Below are 11,218 nucleotides of genomic sequence, written 5' to 3' on the forward strand. Positions count from 1 at the left end.
GAGAGAGAGAGAGAGAGAGAGATGAGAATTGAGCTATGTAAATAAAAAAAGAATAACGGCCAATAAACGAGCAAATAATGAATATAAAAAAAAATATTAACATAATTTATTCAATCAATAAAATATATTCGCTGAATTCTTTGGAATAGAATTTTATTGTAAAGAGTGAGAAAATTAAGTCAATTTTTCCAGTTTTCTTGAAAAAAGAGCTTAGTTTTCAATCTTTAAGAGTGAGATAAACACCTTAATTAAATATATGAACATTCATAATAATATTAAAATTATCTGATTAAGAAATTCTAATCTTCAATTCACAATTCTCGAAAAATTAATCTCGAATGCGTAGTTTGATATCTTTACGATTCCTTTACAGAAATTTCAATTTAATAGATATTAGTTAATTTAATGATAATGTTTAAATAACAGAAAGATAGTAATTACTTTTTTTAGTGTTTTTAACTCTCCGTCTGCAATCAGGATCTTTTTTGGTACAAACAAAATTCTACTCTCAAATTTCTCAGAAATAAAGGAGACCTCAGAAATAAGGAAACCGTTCGGCTCCAAATTATATATTAATTATTTATATATATTATTATATATGATTGTAGTGCTGTGAGAATAGCAATTTGGACCCGAAATGTACGGTTTGTGAAGTAATGTATTTTCAGTTGAATTATTAAATGAATTTTTGTATCAATTGATTGCATATCGTTTACCGTGCCGACTTTTAAGACCTTTATTTAACATTTTTTTTTTATTTATTTAAATCAGGAATTTATTGTTTTATATTTACCATTTATATTTTACGGTTACAATAAACTTAAGCTGAACAAAAAAAAGACCTAGATTGCAGACGGCGGAAGGAATAAAAATATGATTGCAAGCGAAAGGTAAGTAGATAATCACTATCTTCCAGTATTAAATTTCTGTTTGCGACTAAAAGAAAATCGTTTTGGTAAGCAAATTACACGGGCGATATTGTGGAATCGACAAACGATTTGGAATTGATGTCAGTATCAGATGATGAAGAAGAGAAACAAATTTCTGCACGCGATAGCAACAATTGATCGATGGTGCGATATTATTACACTCCCCAGATTCCCGATGCTGATGAGTCGTCCAATATGACAGACGGAAGTGACTGTTACAAGGAAAAGAAACAAGACAAGACATAGACGACGAGAACAACAACATAATCGATTCGCCATTGTATGTCGCAAATTTTCTTGAGAATGAATTTTTTGAAGATACCGAGGAGAAGACTAATCAAATATTAGAGAAGACTAATTACATATTGAACTCGTTGAACACTTCGGACATATTTTCCTTCCCAACGGAACTCGTCATATATGGCGTACCATGTTTGAAAAAGATCGACGTTGAGTGCCAATTAATCAAGCCAAAAAGAACGTACGTTCACCAGAAGTCGGAAAAAGCCAGAATCCAAGAAGATCGTAAGCGACATGTACGGCGTACGGACCATCAGTTACAATCTACCTGAACCGGATGAGGTATGCGCAGCGATGGGAGTGAAAATATCAATGTTGAGCGATAACGACAGCGAAGCGAGCATATTACCCTCGCGACACACGAAAATGATGAGGTTGCTGGAATCTGAATGGCGTGATATAGAGAAGAACTTGCATCAACCGTTATTGAGCGACTCAAGTTCCAGTTCATCGTCACGGTCCGATACGACCAGCTCCAATTCTAGCTCTAGTTCTAGCTCGAATCAAAATAACAACTTCAGTTCCAGCTCCAGCTTTTGCTCGTGTTCTTCTTGCAACAGAAATGCTTGATATTCAATCGAGTTGTCCTGTTATTTTTATGTACACGAAAAGAACGATTTTGTTAAAGCATTTAAAAATTTAGTTAGATGTAGATCTTTAATTTTATTAAATCATCAGAATAATTATTCTATTAAACATCAGAATAATAATTATTAGAAAACTCAAGTTGAGTAATATGGACGTACTTAGGATCTCAATTGGGAAAGGCAAGAATTTATCTATATTTTTTGAAATATTTATACATATTACAACTAGCTTTGAGATTGAACATCTTCAACGAACTTTTTTAAGAATAGCATGTAACAGATAAATAATGAGTATTTATGATTTTTATAAATTTGTTTATTTTTTGCCAGAGAGAACAGGCGCCTCTCCCTTCTCTTGCGTCCATGAAGAGTAATATTGCAAAAAATTTTGATGTTTTAGTAATTAGCTTGAGTGTCCTACATAATTATTTTGATAACATCTCCAACAAAATTAATTTCAGATATGTATCTAATTAAATTTTTAGATGTCTTGGTCGTTTTTTTCGTGTAGAAATAGAGTCTTCTTTTAGGTTTTTTTCTCGTATCAATATTGTCTTTTGTTAAATAATTTTATTTTGGAATTTTTTTTGATGATTGCTAGAATCTAAGTTTTTTTTATTATTATTTTCTGTATTATATTTTTTATATATGACAAGATACAATTAGTATTTGCTATCTTTATTTTCGTATTTTTTTAGTCTTTTGACTTAAGATTTTTATTTTTATTTTATTCGCACAAATCGAGTTAGTTAATTACTACTTTTTCTTTTTTCTATAACCAACATTTTCTTCGCTACGTACGAAATTACAAATATATACAAAAATAAAATCGATGTTGATACTTTTTTTCTAAGATGCTGTCTAACTTCTAAAATAAAATTTTATATCACACCTTCTCGCAAATTCAAATAAATCAAAGCTCTATTCATTAAATGATAAGAAATATTCAAAAAAACAAAATATTTTCTTTTTATTATCCGTTTCCGAATAATATGTCATTCGAGAAATTCGAAGCGTGAAATAAAACACCTTTACATCAGGATGACCGTCGTAGACTGCGATTTTTGCGGTATAGAGGGTTCCCTAAAAGGGGGACAGGGGAGCAAGAGAGGAAGAACGTTCCTTTTTCGCTTACGGGCATTCTTGGTATCCCGCAGTTGGGATCAGTAAGGTAGGAGTGCCAGGGCAACAGGGAGATGCAGGTGCAACGGTGCGCCTCGGGTCCGTCACCGTGGCGTGCCTCTCGTTTCGCTTTAAGCACGAAGGTTGTGTTTTTGCTGGTCTCGCTGTGCCGTAGCGTCCCACCGCGTGGCAACGCGCCGCGTTATACCGCTTCTCGCGGCGGCATCAGCGGAACGCAGTGAGGAAGGAACGAAAGGAACGAGAGACGGGACGGACGGGACGACCCCCCCTCGCGGTTCAAGAAACGTTTCGCGCTTCACCGACAACGTTCTTCCAACTATCTAAGAAAATTGATCGTTTTAGCAACAACGACATGACGCGGTCTCGGAATGACGGTGACGTTTTTGCGAATTATCGTTACCAATTTATTTTCATAGATAAGATCGCGCAAAATTGTATAATACAATGCATCACGTACGTCAGTGTAATGCTGCAATTCTTTTTTTATTTACATGATTGTGGTATATATTTAATATTTCAATATAAGCATGCATCCTTATATTAAGATTTTGATTTATGTCAGAATAAAAAGCTATCCTTAATTTCCCTCTTCTTGAAAATATTTAGTTGACACAAACTAACATGATATCAATGGCTATGTTCAGCAGAAAATACAGTTTTGCAACTGTTGTAAAATTCTTTAACATGATTAGTTTTACCAGTTCTTTGGAATTCTAAATGTATAAACCAATCATATCAAGGAATTTTACAAGCAAAGCTGCATTTTCTATTGAACGCAGCTAATGTTATAATTTCGCATTCAACAATATAAATGTAACACATGATTACATAATAGTGTTAAATTTTTTAGTTTGAAATGATAATATGTTTCAATGTAGATCATTCTAACAATATCGCTTCAACATTGTGATGTTCCATACTGTAACATTGCAAACATTGCAGCAATATTTTGGTGCTTTCCAGCAAGAAAGACAATGTGACAATGATTTCCTCTTTATTTAATATTTACTAATAACAAAGATTTAATGATCACTGTCTTTTACTGAAAAGCATTCATTGTTACAAATTTTTATGTTTTATGGATTGATATACTATGTCGACCCATACTTTACGTTTTCAAATAAAACTCTAAATATCTCATGTAAATATGTATCGTATACAGGTAGAATACCCTCGATTTATTACAATTCAATGAACATAAAAACCTCAATCTGCAATTCTCGTCCTTTTCCCCTCTCATCAATTCGGAGTCTTATCGTTTTCTTGCATTTTCTATTCGAACCCGACGCAAATCCACCGCGACGATTGCTCGGGCATCGCGACAAGTATAAACGTGCCGAGCGTTCGCCCGCAAAAATCACAGCCGGTTTTCTAGCTCGGCATATGGCAAACGTTACCTCCGCGCGAGTGTTTATTCGCAGCCGGCGCGCCGTCTCGCGGCTATTATTCGCGCCCGTCGTCGTCATCGTCATCATCATCATCGTCACCGTCGAATTCGCGTTGGCTGAGAGCTAAGAGTTGGCTGGAGAACGGAACAGACCGACGCGCGAACGACAGAAGTGTGAGGAGCTCGCACGAACGGCCGCGTCGTACCGCATCACTTCCGGCTGCCGACGCGCGCGGTTAATTTCCTTTCGGCACGGCGCGATTGTCCGGTTGACCGCGGATTCATCGGCGCGATGCCGCTGGCGTCATCTGTCGTTGGCTATTAAACGCGAGCAAGCGGCCGCGTTGTGATTGATGACGAATGATAAGATCCTCCCTCGTCCCTTGCCGCCGCGATGACTTTTGCAACGGCGAAGAAATTTATATGAAATGAAACGATACAAAATGAGACACATTCACATATCTTTGTATACTCTTCCCCTTTTTATTGGGTTGTCCGGAAAGTTCGTGCTGATTTTGAAGGAAAATTGAAACGCAGAAGATTTAAATTTTAGTATACATTTATTAATAAATTATATAGATTAGTCGGCACGAACTTTTCGGACAACCCAATAGATCGGTATGCATAGTCGATTCCTAGCAAACGAAAGAATTATATGGATTAAAATGGATTGAAATTTTTTTCTATCCGAATGCGTATTTTAAATAGCGAATACTTTTTTTTAGATTCAATTGGATTCGATTAGATTCAATTGGATTGAAAAACTGCATTTCCTATTCAAAATTTTGAATTGAACAGTATTCACAAGTAAATGTTGCGCACAGAAAAGCTAATATTATTTTTAGATTGAAAGGCATAGAGATATGCTCCATGCAATTCCTATAAATGAATAAAAATGCATTCAGGATTGAAAAGCATTCGTTTTAACATTCGTGAATCAATATTTCTGAAAATCTGAATCCATTTCAATTCATTTCAATTCATTCTCGTTTGCTGGGTTCTTATATTTAAGACTATCTTAAGTATATAGTCTTAAGATGCCATGAATCAATCAAAGGGTCGTATTATCTTAAGATATTATTTAAGATGGTCTTATAATAAGAATTAATCGACACTATGGATACCGCTCATAGTCATTATGATCTCATTTGTTATTTAAAAATTAATTACTCATTAATTACATTACATAAGTGACAAATACAATTAATTACATTACATAAGTGACAAATTAAATAAAGTCTGATGATGTTCTTACGATATTTGATGTTCTCACCAGCAAGAAACTGCATAGCTAGTGATCTTTTGTTTAACATTTCATTTTTTGTTTAACATTAGACAACAAAGATGTAATTATTCACAGTATCATCTGTATCTCTTGCTGGAAAGCATCTTATTATATTATGAATCAAGATAAAAATTACAAAAGTTAACAATAAATAACAATAAATAAAGGGCAAAGTAAGAGTCAAACACATTTAAAATTTAACACAATTAAATAGAATAAATTATAAATAAAGAAAAATAAAAATAAAAATGAAGAAAACCGTCTAAATTCAAATATAGAACATTACAAGTTACAAATACAAAACATTAAAAGTGAACAAATTGAAATAATTTATGTAGGTCTGTATAATTAAAAGTTAATAAGAAAATAATTGTGGAGATCTTTAATAATAGAACAAATCGATCTTTAATAATAACAAATCGATCTTGAGGAAACGCATTATATACTTACGTAGTATCGATACTACACTACTACGTATTGTTCAATGAAATTATAAATATACTAATAAATATATTCACTTTTTTTCGCGACTGCTGTAACCGCAAAGTAGTAAAAAACTAAAGAAAATATAATAATGCATCAAGATTGATTTATTAAAAATCGATTTGTGATTACAGATCGATGTTCTTATTAAAGATCTCCACAATTATCATATATTTTCTTATTAACTTTTAACTATACAGACTTCTACATAAATTTTCACCTCATTTTAAGATATATGGATCAACTCTTGTATCTTCTTTATTTCCTGTTCTCTGTTCCCTATTCTTCATTTCTTTAATTACGCGCAGCTCCTTTCGCGTTTTATTCTCGTAGAAAAAAAAACTGTAAACCTAGATCTCGCGAATAAACAGTTACGCTTCCCTCCCGAGGATGACGCTTTAAAGGTGATTAATGCGATGCGTTTAAGATATTGTCTTGTTCGAGAATCCCAGCGATTCTTCCGCCATTGGCGCATATATCATAAAAGCTTATTCTTTTTTCATTCAATGCTAATGCTGATTAATTTTCACTTAATGGGCGTTAAAACGCGTTCCATTCGCGCCGCGAGTCTTTCGCTCTCTCAAGAGTCACGTTATTTCAAGCAGCCATCTGCGTCCCGCAGGGAGATTGTTCGTTCCGGCTTGTGCTTGACGTCTCACACCGTACAAGTGTTTATCTGTCAACGCGATAACTGCGGACGCGACACTTTGAACGATCGTTAAAATTCCATCAATTTGCCGCTTAAGGATATACTGCAAACGAGACCTTCATCTATAACATGCAATGGAATACGCAAAAATGTACGTATATAAAATTTACGCGAGCCATTTGAAGTCGAAGGGACACACACAAAAATCAACAAAAAATCAAAATGATTTTATTTTGATAGATGTTAATAACGTTAAATAAGTCAAATTTTGTAATAAAAAAATCATCATATTGATTCTTTCATGACATCAAAATAAAATTATTTTACCTTTCATTCGATTTAGTTTCTTGGAGGAGGGGGCTGAAAGTTACGTTGACGTGGTAAAAAATCGAGAGGCCCAGACACGCGCTAGGTAGATAAGAATCCCCGTTGAAACAACCGTGAACTTTGCACCGTGAGAGGAGTTCGCTTTGCTTAACGAGTTCCCGCGCTTCAAGACAATGAAGTATATTGCGTGCGTATTTCTTTCCTCCTCTTTCTCCTCTGCCGTTCACTATCCCACTCTTCTCCTCTTGCCGCTATACTTGTGAAGTATTCATAATACAGTGAGAAGGGAAGTGTTTTATCGTAATTTGTTATTGCGGCTGCCGCAGTTAATCCGCCGCGCCGCGCCGTCCGAGAAGTTCAAGATTAACTTTTTTTTGTTATCTTGTATATTCGCAGTCAGAAATGATAATGGAATCGACATTGTCGTCGTGCTTTCGATGTCGAAAGCATCAAATCGGCATCGAATTGACATCGATTCAATGTCGGTTCCATTTCTGACTGGATTAATCGAATGATTCTTCTCTCTGCTGATCGATTTGACATCTTCATGGCACGTCTCATGCATTTAAACGATTATTAATCCGATTATCCGAATATCCGATTATCATTCAATAATGTTTTTGTCACATCTATAAATTTTTACAAAATAATTTTATCATGCTTTTAATTTCTTCTCGTTTTTTTCTGTCTAATATCTGTTGTTTCCATCAATGTAGATTAACTTTAATCTCGATTTAATTTACTCTTCACTTTTTTTTAGTTTTAAGAATTAAAAAAAGGTGAAGAGCAAGTTAAACCGAGATTAAAGTTATATTCTATATTCCTCCTTGAAAAGATGACTTATTGAATTAATGTCGATAAGTCGATAGTATAATATCGATTATTTCGATATTTAATACTCATTTCTATTTTAATACAGATTGATTTTAATCTAGATTATAATTTGGATTTTATCCTTCATCTTTTTTTAAATTTTTAGAACTAAAAAAAAAAGAATTAGTTGAACTGAAATTAAAATTAAATTATATTAATAGAAACGGATAATTGATGATTTCTTGTTGGGATTTCTTGATGGAAAGTTGAGGCGCAAATCTTATCTCGCGTTAATAAAAATAATAATAAAATAATATCAATGAAGTAAATTTTCTGAAATAAAGTTTTGATTCGATAAGAATATACAAGGGAATAAAATAAAACGAGAAATATAATATTAAATAAATGCAATGGTTATTAAAAATTTGGAAAATGTTCAAGATGTAATTGTCATATTCTTGTTTTGTGAAACTCTTTCTCAAAAGTATGAACGTTGAAGAAATCACATATTCAATTCATAAGATATTATTATACTTTTTACGTTATTTTTTACATTCAAGTGCAATGAAATTCTTATTCTCTTTGATATATATTTTTATTATACATTCGGAATCATAAAGTTGCATCAATTATAATGTATTCGAACATGCACATCACATATCTAAATATTCATGCATCGTAATCTGTGCATGTCGCGTAATACTCAGTCTTGCTATGGAGCCAAAGAGAAACGACAATTTTTATGAAAAGACAAGCATTTGAAATTATACGCGGAGCTTCGATTTTTATGCTGTTTATTTTTTATTACGATGATATACTTATGATGATTATACTTAATTAGTATTTAAAGCAGCTTAAAACACTATCTGCTTCAAAATCTATTTCAAATTTTTGGAAATAGATGATATTTTGTCTTTTTAGGCGATTAATATATTTTTAATTAATATACTTTTAATTAATATATTTCTAACAGATTTATTGTACTATGTTGCGCTTATATTCTTTTTCATGTGATTCTTATTTACTAATTAATGCATCTTCTTATATATATGATTATTTGTCGACGGGAATGTATACAGTTTGCGAGTATTTTTCGCGAGTGATATACAAGAGTGTTAATACAATTAATATTCTGAACATTTCATTATAATTTGAACATTATGTAAAAATTCTTTTGATATTCCGAATGCACATTGAGAATATAAATCGAACTTTTCATAAATGATATAACATATTATAGAATCGTGTATGTGATAACACAAACTATAGAAATCAAATCGGTCTAGCTGGATCTTAAATGTATGATTCTTTCGTGAATTTATATACTACGTGAATTTATATACGTACGTAGTATATAAATAGTATATAAGTAGTATATAAGTAGTAGTCTCCAAAAATGTGCCGAAATGATTTTTCGATCTTTGAAAACGCTAACTCTAAACTACTAACTAATATTATCACGAATTAAATTGACTAACAATTAAGGCTTTGATTTCTATAGTTTGTGTTATCACATGTATGATCCTATAATATGTTATATTGTTTATTTATGTCGCCAAAGAGATTATTATATCGCCAAAGAGTTATTCCTATGTCAATTATTGCGAAGAATATTACTAATGCCCGTATTCATAGTCAAATCTTGTACTTAAGGCTTCCTTAAATTTATTTTTAGATGTAATCAATGAAATAATTCGTAGAGTATCTGAAGGTAAATTTAAGGAAGTCTTAAATATAAGGCCTGACTATGAATAAGGGCATAAGGTCTCGGTAGTCTAAAGGCTTAGGACGTTCGCACAAAATGCAAGAGATTCGGGTTCGACTCCCGGCCGAGATAATATTTCTCGCAATAAGAATTAGTTATTTACAAATTTAATATGTTAATCAACATTATTAAGATCGTTTCGAAGATGGGAATTGCATCAAATATTTGTTAAATTGCTCGTCAATTTAACTCGTGATAATACTGCGATAGTTTAGTAGAGTTAGCATTTTCAAAGATCGAAAAATCATATAAATTCATGCAAAAATCATATAAGTATTTAAAATCCAGTTAAACCGTGTAAGCTTTGATTTCTATAGTTTGTGTTTTCATAAATGCTTTTAGCTGGATGCTGGTCTTTTATTGATTCTGAATATATTCTGAATATATAAATATATCTTTTAAATATCTTTTATACAATATACTCGTTCTAAAAAATACAAAAAAAAATATTTACTTATTTGCATTATTTATATTGTATTTTTTATCGCTTTCTTCAATGACAGACATATGTACATATTATACTAAAATTTTTAAACAATAATTATAAATTCAAATAATTATTATATATTTAAAAATAAAGAGACGTTTATACTATAATTTTATTTTTTTTCTTGTCATTTGTTGTATTTTCTTAATAGTTTCTGTCATGTCTGTCTATACTTGTTTTTTTTCTATTTTTAGGAAAAGAATAACAATATCTTATGCAACATTTATGTTGTATAAGATATCTAAAAGATATCTTTTAAATGTCTTATGTCTAATCTAAATCCAGATAACACAGAGAGTGCAAAATAAATTAAAAAAGAATGCAATTGTTATGTCATAAATTTAGAATTCATTTTCAGATACAAAAAGAATTTTTTTCTAAACAATTCTGAAAAGAATTCTTTTTTCATTCGAAAATGAACTGACAATTGGAATAATAACATAATATTACACACACATACACACACACACGCGCGCGCGCGCGCGCGCGCGCACAGATGTATATATAATTAATATGTATCATAATATTAATATGTATCATAATATATTGATAATTATAGAGATTTATATATTATACGTGATGGATAGTAATTAACTTAATTAGCAATCGATAAAGTTATTTACTATATAGGCGATGATGGATAACTTATCAATTGTCAATTAAAATTTTTTTTGTAAAAATTTTAAATTATAAAACAAATATTAATTTTTAATTTTCTATTTCTCAAGAAAAATGGTTTCTTAATATATTTTATTTTTCTGAAAATTGAAGTGTGTTTCTAATTCCTAATTTCTAATTTATGATTTATAATAGGTTTCTACTTTAAACACACGTGGGATACGTGAGCATGTATAGCGCAAGAAAAAGTGATCAAGAGAGAGAAGATAATATTATTTTATATTTAAAATAAGAAAGTAAATTATTGGCTCTCTCTTTATGTTTAAATCTAGAATTTTTATTTATGTGAAGTTCATTCATTTGATTTGTTGTGCCTTCAATCACGTACGAATTCTGATTCTAACCTAAAAAGTTTAAGAATTCTAATCTAATAACTTAGCTAAAA

The 11,218-nt window shown here is 31.5% G+C and overlaps 1 pseudogene; it reads left to right on the forward strand.

The window, feature by feature from the left end:
• The window catches only part of LOC105618414, a 32,747-nt pseudogene extending 30,948 nt beyond the window's left edge, over positions 1-1,799 (forward strand).
• The last annotated feature ends 9,419 nt before the right edge of the window (positions 1,800-11,218 follow it).

This window comes from Atta cephalotes, assembly GCF_000143395.1.
Source record: "Atta cephalotes unplaced genomic scaffold scaffold00016, whole genome shotgun sequence".
In the NCBI taxonomy this organism is placed as follows: Eukaryota; Metazoa; Arthropoda; class Insecta; order Hymenoptera; family Formicidae; genus Atta; species Atta cephalotes.